Here is a 14923-nt window from a genome sequence, read left to right as displayed (position 1 = left end):
CACCAGCATCATAATTCAAAGACATCAACTTTTATTTTACCTTTCATAATTATTGTCCATTTTCAAGTACATATGAGGTGATTGAAAATGCCATAGTATGATAGTTATATAATTTTATGTCAGTTTGAAGATATGTAAAAGTGTAAGGTTGGTATCCAATCTGTCAATCACACCATAGCCTGATGGTGCCTCTTTGTGACCATGGCCTTCTCATAAGGAGGGCCCTGGGAACCTCCCCTTCTTTTTGCATTCACATGACTGCTTCCTGCCCATGTTGAGAGCTGCCAGAGTCTTGCCATGCTTCCATCGACCTTGGGTCCACACGACATTGCAATCACTGGCCTTTGAAATCCCTGCATTCTGCATCATTGCATGTAACTGCGTAAGTTGGAAAGGAACTTATGGGCTAGTGTTGGACTTATGGACTTGAGTTGGACTGGCCTGGGATATTTCCTTGAAATAGAAATACTATAATGACTTCTTGATTAAAAACTATTTATTGCACATATATGAGTGTCACTTGATTTGTGTCTCTAGTCAGCCTGGCTTACATCCAGTTCACTGCCATCAAGTTGATTCCAACCCTTAGCAACTCTATAGGACAGGGGAGAGATATCCCTGTGGGTTTCCAATACTGGAACTTTGTATGGGAGCAGAACTGCTGATCTTGTGTTGAGCAACCCAACTTGGTTGGTTCTGACGCATTATGTTTGTAACCACTATACCACTAGGGCTCAGCTGTGCCTTATTCCTCAAAGTGACATCTTTTAACACTGGAAATTGGTCTTCAGCAAGATCTACCAGCGTACTCGGTCATATGACTTATTTTCTTTTTACACTGTTTTGATTGTGATGTGAGGGAAAATCTACAGAGTAAATTGATTTTCTTTACAATTCATGCTATGTTTTATGATATTGATTGCAATACCTACAATGCAATACTACTTTTCCTATTCCCTCCCTTTGTTTGCCGTTTCCATTGGTCTTTCGTTCCCATGCCTTCCTGCCTTCTGAGTAACTCCCTGACAAATGCTGGGCTCTGAATTGTACATCGTTGACAGTATAGGTCTCCTATTTGGGGGCTGAAAGTTGAGCCATGGAGGTGAGGTCAGGTGTCAAATGGGAATTCCACTAGTGCCTATCATATCCTAAGGTTAGTCTTCTTATTTTGAGTTCTACATTTTCCCCAGTTGATCCAGGGCCTACTACTGTGAGCACTTTCAGAGCAATCTGCAGTGAGAACCCTATGCTATCTTGGTCTTCTGGACTCAGCGCTGTGGAGCCTGGGCTTCATGTGGTCAGTGAATCCCTTTCATCTTCTTTTGATGCTATCTGTGTAATTCTGTATTTTGAATTTCTCTTCAATTTTTTCAGCTAGTGAAATGCACATGCTTTTCATTTTTGCTGTCCTAATTCCAGGTCTTTGCACCTTTTCATATAATTCTTTATTCCATCTTTTTTAATTCCCCTTTGAAATTTTATGTTCAGCTTCTTTATTCAGTGTCTTTACTTCATCAATTATTTCTATATTTCTCTCTCTCTTTTTCGTACTTCATCATTTCTTTCATTGGCTTCAGCTACTCCACATTCAAGGTGACATCCGTTCTGTCTTTTCTTTAGTTTCTATCTTTTTAATTATCTTTGAATTTCTTTATTTATGATGTTCTTGATATTATTGCAGAACTCGTATCATCTCAGGTGATTTGTGTTCAATGTGTCAACTTTCTTCTTGAAGTATCCTCTAATTTAGATGAGATATACTCAAATTCATACTTTGACTCTTGGGGACTTCTTTTAATTTTGTTGGAATTCGAGTTGAATTTGCCATTGATGGTTTGTTCCACAGTTCGTCTCCAGTCTCGTGACTGATGATATTGAACTTCTTTATACCGTAAATACTTGAGTATAAGCCGAGGTTTTTTCAGCACATTTTTTATGCTGAAAAAGCACCCCAGCTTTGGGGGATAAAATTAGTTGCCTTGGGTTATACTCGAGTATGTATAGTAGTTTATTTCAACAGATATAGTTGATTTAATTCGTGTGTATTTCTATCGAATATACATGATCCATGTCTATGGTTACTGTTTACATCCCTGAAAAATAAATCTTCAATCAATAAGCCATCCTTATTGGAAAATTCTATCATGAGATGTCCCATGTGGCTTCCATCCCCATGGCCATATTTTCTAACTAGTGATCCTCCTCCTTAGTTTCCAATTTTTGCATTCAAGTCATCAGTAATCTTGATTGCATGTTTCATCAATTTCAGACTGAAAAGGTTGGTAAAAATCCTCAATGGCTTTATTGTCAGCATTAGTGGTTGGTGTGTAAATTTGAATAATAACTTTATTAATTATTCATCCTTGTAGGTGTAATATATCCTACACCTAACAATGGTGAACATTGGAATCGATGTTGAAACATTCTCATTTTTTTTCTTTTTTTTTTTAATTTTAACAATTTATTGGGGCTCATACAATTCTTTTCACAGTTCATATATATACATACATCAATTGTATAAAGCACATCTGTACAGTCTTTGCCCTAATCATTTTTTTCTCTTTTCTTCTTTTACATTTTATTAGGCACTCATACAACTCTTACCACAATCCATACATATACATACATCAATTGTATAAAGCACATCCATACATTCCCTGCCCCAATCATTCTCAAGGCATTTGCTCTCCACTTAAGCCCCTTGCATCAGGTCCTCTTTTTTTTCCCCTCCTCCCTCCCCCTTCCCCCCTCCATCATATGCCCTTGGTAATTTATACATCGTTGTTTTGTCATATCTTGCCCTATCCGGAGTCTCCCTTCCCCCCTTCTCTGCTGTCCCTCTCCCAGGGAAGAGGTCACATGTGGATCCTTGTAATCAGTTCCCCCTTTCCAACCCACTCACCCTCCACTCTCCCAGCATCGTCCCTCACACCCTTGGTCCTGAAGGTATCATCCACCCTGGATTCCCTGTACCTCCAACCCTCATATGCACCAGTGTACAGCCTCTGTCCTACCCAGCCCTGCAAGGTAGAATTCGGATCATGGTAGGTGGGGGGAGGAAGCATCCAGGATCCGGGGGAAAGCTGTGTTCTTCATCGATACTACCTCACACCCTAATTAACCCATCTCCTCTCCTAAACCCCTCTATGAGGGGATCTCCATTGGTCGACACTTGGGCCTTGGGTCTCCACTCTGCACTTCCCCCTTCATTTAATATGATATATATACATATATACATACATATATACATATACACATATATACACATACATACACACACTTATATCTTTTTTTTTTTTTGCATGATGCCTTATACCTGGTCCCTTGGGCACCTCGTGATCGCACTGGCCGGTGTGCTTCTTCCATGTGGGCTTATTTGCTTCTGAGCTAGATGGCCGCTTGTTCACCTTCAAGCCTTTAAGACCCCAGACACTATCTCTTTTGATAGCCGGGCACCATCAGCTTTCTTCACCACATTTGCTTATGCACCCATTTGTCTTCAGCGATCCTATCATGGAGGTGTGCAGTCAATGATATGATTTTTTGTTCTTTGATGCCTGGTAACTGATCCCTTTGGGACCACTCGCTCACTCAGGCTGGTGTGTTCTTCCATGTGGACTTTGTTGCTTCTGAGCTAGGTGGCCGCTTGTTTATCTTCAAGCCTTTAAGACCCCAGTCACTATCTCTTTTGATAGCTGGGCACCATCAGCTTTCTTCACCACATTTACTTGTTCACACACTTTGGCTCCAGCCGTTGTGTGGGAGAGTGAGCATCATAGAGTTCCAATTTAATAAAAGAAGGTATTCATGCATTGAGGGAGTGTTTGAGTAGAGGCCCAAGGTCCTTCCGCCATTAATACTTGACCTATAAATATAGACACATAGATCTATTTCCCCATCCTCCTATATATATTTGCATGTACATGTCTTTGTCTAGACCTCCATGAATGCCCTTTGACTCCTAGCTCTTTCCTCCATCTCCCTTGACTTTCCTCCTGCCCTACTACCATGCTTCATCGCCACCTGGGCTAGAGTATACCTTTTCTCTAAGCAACCTTACCCTTGATCTTTCCCAGCAGGCCTGCCACTCCCACTTCTCTACCATTTGGGGTCCCATGTTTTTCCCTTGTCCCTGGGTTTGTTAACACCACTTCCTTATCCCCCCCTACCCCCCCACCCCAAGTCCCCCCAAAACTGTCGGTCCCGTTGTTTTTCCTCCAGATAGTTCATCCAGCCTGTCCTATTCAGACAGACCTGTGGAGTCACTAACATGCATGAAAACTAGACAGAGGAAAACAAAGCAACAGTATACAACCAGACAACAAAACAACAAAAACAAACCACTGACAAAGAACAGAATAAAACAGTTCACAAGAGAAAAGCTTGTAGTTAGTTCAGGGATCGTTTGCTGGCCCTTAGGAGCGTTTTCCAGTCCAGTCTGTTGGGGCACCACGCCCTGGCCCCGAAGTCCACTTTCAGCATTCCCTGGGGACCTTGCCACTCCATTCCCTTGCTGTTCCGCTGCACTCCCCCAGTGATTTGCCTCGGTGTGGTGGGATCAGGTCAGGTGCAATTCCCACACTGTGTCTCCGGTGCTGTCCCCTGTATCGCCCTTAGTCACTGAGGGGCAGCATGTCTCATAGTGGGGCCAGCCATGTTGTTCTCTCTGTGGACTGGCTGCTCTACTCAGGAACATCATCATCACGGCCTGGTGGGCCAGGCTGTGCTCCACTGGCAAACCTAACCAAAAAAAGGAGGGAACAAATCTCAATAGCAAGAATAAGGGATGAAAGAGGGGTCATTACAACAGACCCTAATGAAATCAAAAGGATAGTTACACAATACTATGAAGGATTGTACTCCAATGAATTCAACAATTTGGAAGACATGGACAAATTCCTGGAAAAACAATCCCTCCCTAGACTATCCTTGGTGGACATCAAAAATCTCAACAGACCCATCGCAATAGAAGAAATAGAAAAGGTTATCAAGGGATTACCAACAAAAAAATCCCCTGGACCAGATGGATACACTGGAGAATTCTACCAAGCATTCAGGGAAGAACTAATACCAATCCTACACAAACTTTTCCAGAACATAGAAAAAGATGGCAAACTCCCAAACTCCTTCTATGAAGCTAGTATAACTCTGATACCCAAACCGGGCAAGGATCCCACAAGAATCGAGAACTACAGACCGATATCCCTAATGAACATTGATGCAAAAATCCTTAACAAAATACTAGCCAACAGAATACAAAAGTATATAAAACAAATAATTCACCATGACCAAGTGGGATTCATACCAGGGATGCAGGGATGGTTCAACATACGAAAGACCATTAGTATTATTCGTCACATTGACATGAAAAAGTATAAGAATCACATGATAATATCAATAGACGCAGAAAAAGCATTCGACAACATCCAACACCAATTCCTGTTTAAGACACTAGCGAAGATAGGAATGGAAGGAAAGTTCCTCAAGACAATACAAGCTATATATGAAAAACCAACAGCCAAAGTGGTAGTCAATGGAGAAAAGACTAACACAATCCCACTGAAAAAGGGAACCAGACAAGGATGCCCCTTGTCTCCACTCCTATTTAATATCGTGCTGGAGGTTTTAGCTAACAGCATAAGGCAAAGAAGTGACATCAAAGGTATTCGTCTGGGGAAGGAAGAGGTGAAACTATCGTTATTTGCAGATGATATGATTTTATATATGGAAAATCCCAAAAGTTCCACAAGGGGAGTACTGGAAGCAATAGAGGAGTTTGGCAGAGTGGCAGGATACAAGATCAACAAACAGAAGTCCATCGGGCTGTTATATACATCAGATAAGACCACAGAAGAAGAGATCAAAAAGGTGGTACCCTTCACAATAGCCAAACACAAACTGAAATATCTAGGGATACATTTGACTGAAAAAACAAAAGATCTATATAGGGAAAACTATAGAACACTATTACAAGAAACCAAGAGCGACCTCAACAAATGGAAGAATATTCCGTGCTCTTGGATTGGGAGACTTAATATAGTTAAGATGTCAGTTCTGCCAAAGGCACTATATAAGTTTAATGCTATCCCGATACAATTACCATCATCTTTCTTCAAAGAAATGGAAAAACTGATTACCAACTTCATATGGAGAGGGAAGAAGCCCAGAATTAGCAGAGAACTCCTCAAGAAGAAGGACACCGTGGGAGGGCTTGCTTTACCTGACTTTGGCACATACTATACAGCCACAGTTCTCAAAACTGCATGGTATTGGTACAATGACAGATACTCAGACCAATGGAAAAGAACTGAAAACCCAGAAATAAAAGCATCAGCATACACACAGCTGATCTTTGACAAGGGCCCCAAAAAGATCATATGGGAAGCAGATGCCCTCTTTAACAAGTGGTGCTTGAAAAAATGGATATCAACATGCAGAAAAATGAAGCAAGACCCTTATCTCACTCCATGCACAAGAATAAACTCAAGGTGGATCACAGACCTTGAAGTTAAACCCCAAACTATTAGGGCCATCAATGAGGGAATTGGGACCAACTTGAGAACTTTGGCGCAGGGAATACACAGGCTATCAGAAATAGGGAAGGACACAAACACAGAGGAGGCACAAATCGACAAATGGGATATACTGAAGATAAAACACTTGTGTACATCTAAAGAATTCACCAAGAGAGTAATAAGAGAGTCCACAGACTGGGAAAACATCTTTAGCAATGACACATCAGACAAAGGCCTTATTACTAAAATCTACAGTACTCTGCTAGCTTCCAAAAAGAAAAAAACCAATAGCCCACTTGAAAGGTGGGCAAAGGACTTGAACAGAAGTTTCACAGGGGCAGAAATCCGAATGGCCAACAAACATATGAGGAAATGTTCCCGATCTTTAGCCATAAGAGAAATGCAAATTAAAACAACAATGAGGTACCACCTGACACCCTCAAAGGTAGCCCAATTCAAAAAATCAGAAAGCAACAAGTGTTGGAGGGGCTGTGGGGAGACAGGAACTCTCATCCACTGCTGGTGGGACTGTAAGTACGTACAGCCACTATGGAAATCAATCTGGCGATACCTAAAACAGATGGAAATAGAGTTACCATATGACCCAGCAATCCCCCTACTGGGCATATACCCAGAAGAGGCAAGAAACAAACCAAGACCAGACATCTGTGCTCCAATGTTCATTGCGGCACAGTTCACAATTGCAAGGAGTTGGAAGCAACCCAAATTTCCATCAACTGACGATTGGATTAAAAAACTGTGGTATATACATACAATGGAATACTACGCATCACTAAAGAGCAGTGATGAACGTATGAGGCACATAGCGGCATGGGAAGAACTGGAGGAAATCATGCTAAGCGAGGTAAGTCAGGCACAAAAGGACAAGTACAACATGAGTCCGCTGAGGTAAGAATTAAAAAAAATTTTTTTTTTTAAAAAGCAAAAGTGGCACAGGGAAAAAAGCTACTATATACAAATATTTTAGGGGTGAAGACGGGGTAGTATGAAAGAGACCAGACCAAAACCAGGCATGTACATGGTAGACAATGGTGGAGGAGGTGGGGAAAGGAAAACAAAAGGATAAATACAAGGAAGAAAAGGGTAGTGGGGTCATAGGGCATTAATCCACCCAAGGGGAGGGTATTGTTTATATCTCCACAGGGAAAGTGGGACCAGACTTCAACCCAGTGTCGCAAGGTGTGAACGCAATATCCCGGTGTGGAGGAGGGAACCGGCGGAGAGGTCTGGGAGGCTGGCCCCAGCACCATAAATTAAGTGGATTCCTGCCCCTCCCCCGAAAAGAATTTTTTCCAAAGGACGACATTGACTCTGCAGCTCTGGGAGATGGACATATTTGATCAGAGAACACGGGAGCAGATGAAGGGGCAGGAGGAGAGAGTGGAGCACATTCTCATTTTTAACATGAAAGTCATCCATTCCTTTCAAATTTGTTACTCTGGTATGTAAACCATATTATTGTGACATTCAAAATGGCCAATACCAGTCTATTTCAGTTCAATAACACCTAGAGTGTTTGATCTTTATGTGTTCCATTTTTTCATGGCTTCCAATTTTTCTAGATCCATATTTCATGCATCCCATCTTCTTGTTAGTGGTTATTGCAGTACTGCTGTTTCTTCTCATTTTGAGTCCTTGCCACATCAACAAATATAGGTCCTGAAAACTTTATATCACTAAGGTCAACTCTACTTTGAGGAGACAGCTCTTCCCCAATTATATTTTGAGTGTCTTCCAACTTGAGGGGTTCATCATCCTGCACTATATGAAACAATATTCCACTGCTATCAATGTGCTCCACAAACACCACTATTTTTTTCAGATGTAGATTGGCAGGTTATTCTTTCTAGTCTATTTAGCTTGTAAGCTTTTCTGAAAAATTTCCACCACGGGTAACTATGCTTGTGTTTGAAATACCAGTGGTATATCTCACAGGATCATGATGGCTTTCAAGTTATGATAGTTCAAGAACCTGACATGTCTGACAACTTGGCATGCTAGCCTAATTCCGAATGGCCAGCACATCTCTCTTCTTGCTTTCTCTAGTTTCTGTAGACCACTGTACCTGAGCATGCATGGCTTAGGAGGTTGTGGAGTTAATTCTTGCTTCCTGGAGTAACCCTTAACCAATGACCCATAGGAGTTGTTGGACAAATAGCCACACTCCCTCACATTCTGGGCAGAATAACTAGTGGATTTTCTACAGTGTCTCCAGTAAGATTAACCTCCAGTTGCTCACAATTTTAAATTGTTTGATAATGTACTTTTCATTGGCTGCCTTCTTTCTCTTTTCTATTTCCCATTTCCTTATTGATATCTCCCCAGAAAATGGCTTAATTAAAACCTTTGTCTCAGGATCTAATCCTATGGGGAACCCAAACTCAATCACACAAGACATTTGTCAAATCATGGACTTAGTGGTTATAGCTATTATATGTGTAGGTCATGGAAGAGGAGAATTCATACCATCACTTTGAATAGTCATTCGGAGTGCCAACTGGGTCCCCAGCATAGATCCTGGACATCAAAACTCACTGTTTCCTGTATCATAACACTTCCTTATAGACTTCAGTCATTCAAAAAACTCAACAAATAGCTTGCTGTCTCACTTCAAATTTTGTAGTGTGCAAATATGGCTATGTTTTCATTGTGTGTTTAGCCCTGGACAAATCAGCTTTGACCAGGAAGGTGAAGTCATGTGGAAAAACAAACCAAAAACACTAGCAGCTGTGTGTTGTGGAAGAAAACCCTGTGGATGAAGTGCAATTTTTAGGGAACAGAGACCAGTAAGATAAACCAATAAGTGTCCACTGTTTTGATGTTAAGGAGAACCCTGGTGAGGCAGTAATTAAGCACTTAAGGGCTAATCAATCAGCAGTTCAAACCCACCATCTTCCCCAAGGAAGAGTTACGATGTGGCAGTCTGACCCCCTTAAGATTTACATTGATTACCACTACCAACTGATCTGAGAGGGATAGCATTAGGGGATGCTGGATCGCATTCTTAACGAGCTCTAATGGCACAGTGGACTCCTCATTGATCTCCTAACCACAAGGAAAGTGGTTCTAACCTATCAGTTGGTCCATGTGAGAAATAGGAGTTTGTCTGCTCTGGTAAATATTTAAGCCTTGGAAAATCAAAGGGTGAAGTTCTATTCTATCTTGTAGGGTCTCTATGAGTCAGCTTCTACACAATGATAATGAGTTTGCTTTGGAATTTTGGGATAGAATAGGAGAAATATGTGCAACAAAGTTTAAACTTATTTTAAATGTTCAGTGGTATTGCTCAGAGAGAGATTCTTGGAACCCACAAGAATGTTGTCCTTAGGCACCTTCAGATCTGGAACTGAACTCACTCCCTTGGCTCAATCTTCAGCCAAACAATAGGTAGATCTATAAGGTAAAAAGTAACACTAATCAACTCTTTGAATCAAAAGGATATAATTTATTCAAAGATAAAGTTCAGAAGGGTCAGGAAAGAAGGGGGAATGGAAACAGGAAATACAAGGAGGAAGTGCGATAAGTGATATTACGTTGAGCAGATTGCAGTCAATATCATGAAGCAAAATATGTGTGAACTGTCAAATGGAAAACAGATGTATTCTGTAAACCTTCACCCAACTCACAATAAAGAGATTTTTTTTCAGCCTTGGAAACATATGAGGCAATACTATTCTGTCCTATAGGGTACCACTGAGTTGAAATCAACCCAGTGGCAATGGGATATTGATGCTGATGCTTTCTGCCGATTCTAAAAAATAGGGTTATTAGCAATTATTGTGGAAATAGCATGAATGAGACTATGTAAATGGGGTTGGTTACAGATAAATTCTTGTAAATGTTAAAGGATAAGTGATTGAGGATGGACTTGCCCAAAAAGAGAAAATTATTGCAAGATTTTGTTCCAGGGATAAAATAAAAATAGGTTTCCTGTGGGTAAGACTTAAGCCTATAGATATGGAATTTAAGGAACTGGTATTCCATGATGGTCACCTTCCCGACACAATCACTCAAGACAAAAAGTGGGTGTATAAACAAATGTGGTGAAGAAAGCTTATGGAGCCTAGCTATCAAAAGATAAAGAGTCTAGGGTTTTAAAGACTAGAAGGTTCACAAGTGGCCATCTAACTCAGAAGCAATAAAGCGCACATGAAAGAAGCACACCAGCCTGTGTGATCACAAGATGTAGAAGGGATCAGGTATCAGGCATCAAAGAACAAAAAAATCATATCATTGTGAATGAGGGGGGGGGTACAGTTAGGGGATCCAAGATCTATCTGTAGGCAACTGGACAACCCCTTACAGAAGGGTCGCTGGGAGGAGATGAGCCAGTCAGGATGCAGTGTAGCAACGATGAAACATATAACTTTCCTCTCATTCCTAAATGCTACCGCGCCCACTATCATGATCCCAATTCTACCTTACAAACCTGGCTAGACCAGAGAATATACACTGGTCCATATAGGAACTGGAAACACAGGGAAACCAGGACAGATGACCCCTTCAGGACCAGTGCTGAGAGTAGCAATAACAGGAGGATGGAGGAAAGGTGGGGTAGAAAGAGGGATCTGATTACAAGGATCTACATATAACCTCCTCCATGAGGGAGGGACAACAAAAAAGTGGGTGAAGGTAGATGTCGGACAGTGTAAGATAGGACAGAATAATATTTTATAAATTATCAAGGGTCCATGAGGGAGGGGAAAGGGGAAGGAGGGGAAATGAGGAGCTACTACCAAGGGCTCAAGTAGAAAGCAAATGTTTTGAGAATGATGATGGCAACAAATGTACGCAGTGGATGTATGTATAGATTGTGATAAGAGTTGTAGGAGCCCCCAATAAAATGATTCTTTTTAAAAACCTCAAAGAGCAAAACACACTATGGTTTATTGTACATCAATGATACTTCAATAAAATTACATTAAAAAGGGGAAAAAGAAATGGAATTTAAGGTAAAGAAAGTATTCCCTTTGAGGACCATATTGCAAATATATATTTAGGCAGGCAATTAAATAAAGACATTTTAAGTCTGGGCTTCTATACCTGCCATCTGTCTGTTATGAAAAGTATAATTAGCAACTAGAATCTCTCATACAAAATCAACTCAATATGGTCTTTCTGGTCTGACCTCCATGGTGTTCTACTCTGCTTTGATGGAGCTCATCATATCATGACTCTATAACAAGATTGAGGAGTTATTTACATTTTTATGTGGAAGGTAAATCTGTTTGGCCATTCTGTTAGACTAGTTCATTTTCTTTCCTACCATCCCATCTGCCATTTTAATTCAAAACAAGGCGAAAAGCATGTAAGTGCCTTTTGAGGAAGGAGAAGATTTTGGTGTGGAAGAAATTCTCTTCTAGACTGCAAGGTAAGTATTTACCCCCTCTAGCCCTGTTGGAGGAGGGGAAAAGGAAGAGAGACAAGGCAAAGAGAACAACATAGTTAGTTTCATGCCTCCTTACTTGACCTGGGGATTGAGGGGAATATCAGTGACTATGGACCTGTTGTGCTCCCCATTTGGAAGCATGAAGAATAGAGGCTGCCAGGCAGAGCAGCCCTCTGGGAAGTCACTGAAGACAAACATATAGAGAGTGCCATCAAGTCTACTGTGATCCATGGAGACCTTATATGAAATGGAATGGAGTGCTGTCTGATCTTGCACCATTGTCACACATTCCTGAATGTTGAAGTCCATTGTTGCAGCGAATAGGTCAATCTGCCTCAATAAGGATCTTCCATGTCCCTCTATTTCATCAAATATGATGTCTTCCTCTAGCAATTGTCCACTGATAGTGTGTCCAAAACACATTAGTCAGTCAGTGTTCTCTTGTGATCCATAAGGTTTTCTTTCAGTAATTTTTGGAAGTGGACTAGCAGGCCCCTCTTCCTTGTCTGTCTTAGTCTAGAAGCTTCACTGAAACCTGTCCACCATGGGCAATCCTGCTGGTATTTGAAATTCTGGGAACAGAGCTTCCAGCACCATAACAGTACACAAACCATTATAGTACAACCAACTGACAGATGAGTGGAGGATATCTATATCTATATATGGAGAGAGAGAGAGAGAGTAAAACTGGCAATGCAGTCTGATTAGGCAGTATTCTGATAATCTGCTGCTAACAGAAAGTATCCCCACAAATAACATCTTAAAGTAATGATGATATCAATTTTGCTCACAAATCTGCAATCTGGGCAGAGCTCAGTGAGGACACTAGTTTTGGCTTCATCAAGCATTAGCTGGGGTAGCTCAAAGGACAGAGGCTGAAGCTCTCTTAAGACTCACTCCCTCACACGACTGATACTTCTATTGGTTGGAGCTCAAGAAGAACCCTATATGTGACATTTTCATTTGGCTTGGTCTTCCTTGTAACATCCTGACAGGGTCCCAATGGTGAACAACCCAATACGACCAGGTGGAAGTCACAGAGCAACACTTCTGCCATAGTCAAAGGCCTGCCATGATGCAAGGAAGAGGGAAAGCAGGCCCTGTTTCTGGAAAAATGAACACAAACTCATCTTGTAACAAGAGAATGTGCGATGTGCAACATTAGGACAGTCATCTTTGAAGGACACAACCTGCCATGAGCCAAGATACAGAGACAGATTTCTACGAAAGCGAAAGGGCAGGACTTAGACTTAAAGATAAAGCCACAGACTTCATAGGACAAGAGCAATAGGGAGACAAGCAAAGGAAAGCTCTAGGACGCAAGCCTAACATGGCTAAAGATAGGGACAATGTCAGGACTGAACTGGAAGCAAGCAGACACCTGTGCAAGGCAGAACCCGTGAAGTTGTGAGTGCCTTCAAAGCTAAGTCAAAGTACCTTGGGGCGTGAGAAGGGAAGGAGCAGGAGAAGGAATTAATGGGTAGGTTTATGGAATTTGTAAGTCTGGAGACAGAGCATCAGGAATAGCTGGGTTCTGGCACTCAGTTGATACCATCAGAGTTTGAACCTTTTCCTTTCAGAGCTGTTTCCTTTTGAGTTTCACGCAGGCTTCCTGATGACAGCTGTAGTTTTATCTAGAAGCTCAGGAATTCTATTAGAGAGAGGCTCTTTTCCTTTCTAATCATTGGTGGTACTATCAGGTAAGCATTGGATTGCTAACTGCAAGGTTGGCAGTGCTACCCTACCAGCTACCTCATAGGGAAAAAGATGGAACTTTCTGCTCACATAAATATTTACAGTCTGAGAAACCCCACAGGGACCTTCTATGATTCAAAATGGACTCATTGGCAATGAGGAAATTGTTTCTGGGGCATTTTTTAGGGTTAGATATCATTAACCTAGCATGAGTCTCATACTGAGTCTGACCCAGTCCCTTTGGACAGAGGAAAGTCATGCCCTGACTAGCCAGGCCTGGAGCTGGCAGATTGGGTCAATGCCAGCAGAAGCATGGAGATGGAGCATGGTGGAAGAGTGATCCCAAAGATACAAGCCATGTGCTGTGAGTGGAAGAAGGGCAAATGAATGCTGCATTAATTAACCAGTCATTGACAAAATGAGGTTGCATGACAAATGGCTCCAAAACCCAGCAGTTCAACAAACAGCCCAACCCCTTCCCTCCCACACACACAGTTCTTAAAATTCAGGATCAGGGAGATTAACAGGAACTTTGAACTTGGCACTTCAGGGCTTGGAAGAGGTGACAGTGCATGTAAAGGCCTTGGGGCAGGAGAGATCTTGGTGTGACTGAAAGCCCAGAAGAAGACTAATTTGGGGGAGGTGAGATAATAGGAATGGAGTTTTCAGTGAGCATTTCCTTGAGAGCCTTCAAGCAAAAGCGATTTTTCTATATTCATGTTTTAGAAGTAGATCTCCACCCATTGTGTAAAGCTTTGGGTATTGGATTGGTGTCGGTATGCAGGGAAAAATTAAATGGGCTTGTTATGGATTAGGAGCCTGTGGTAGTCACCTAATCTTGTGTCAAGTTAAGGATTAGGAGTGTAGGCGTGGAGTTTAGGCTGCCAATCTGGAGATAGTCAGTGAGATTTTTATGTGGGCATAGCCTCCTTCTGAGAACTCTGAGAAATCTGGTACTTCCTCCTTGGAGGTGGAAGACACCTCTCTCTCTCTCTCTCTCTCTCTCTCTCTCTCTCTCTCTCTCTCTCTCTCTCTCTCTCTCTCTCTCTCTCTGCTACTCCTTGGGAGACATTGCAGAAGGCAAGCCAAATGGATGCGACCAGACCTCTGAAGCCAAAGAAGCCTCAGAGAGATCGCAGCCAGCACTGAGATGCTTACAATGCCACTGGATCCACAAGACTTTCCACCCATTGGCCTGTGATTATCCTGCATTCAGCATCACTGCACATGTTTTATGGGTCTGAAAAGGAATTTATAGATTGGTATCAGACATATGGGCTAATACCAGACTTATGGATTTGAT

Source organism: Tenrec ecaudatus, chromosome 10, assembly GCF_050624435.1.
Source record: "Tenrec ecaudatus isolate mTenEca1 chromosome 10, mTenEca1.hap1, whole genome shotgun sequence".
Classification (NCBI taxonomy): Eukaryota; Metazoa; Chordata; class Mammalia; order Afrosoricida; family Tenrecidae; genus Tenrec; species Tenrec ecaudatus.
This window is presented reverse-complemented; position numbering follows the sequence as displayed.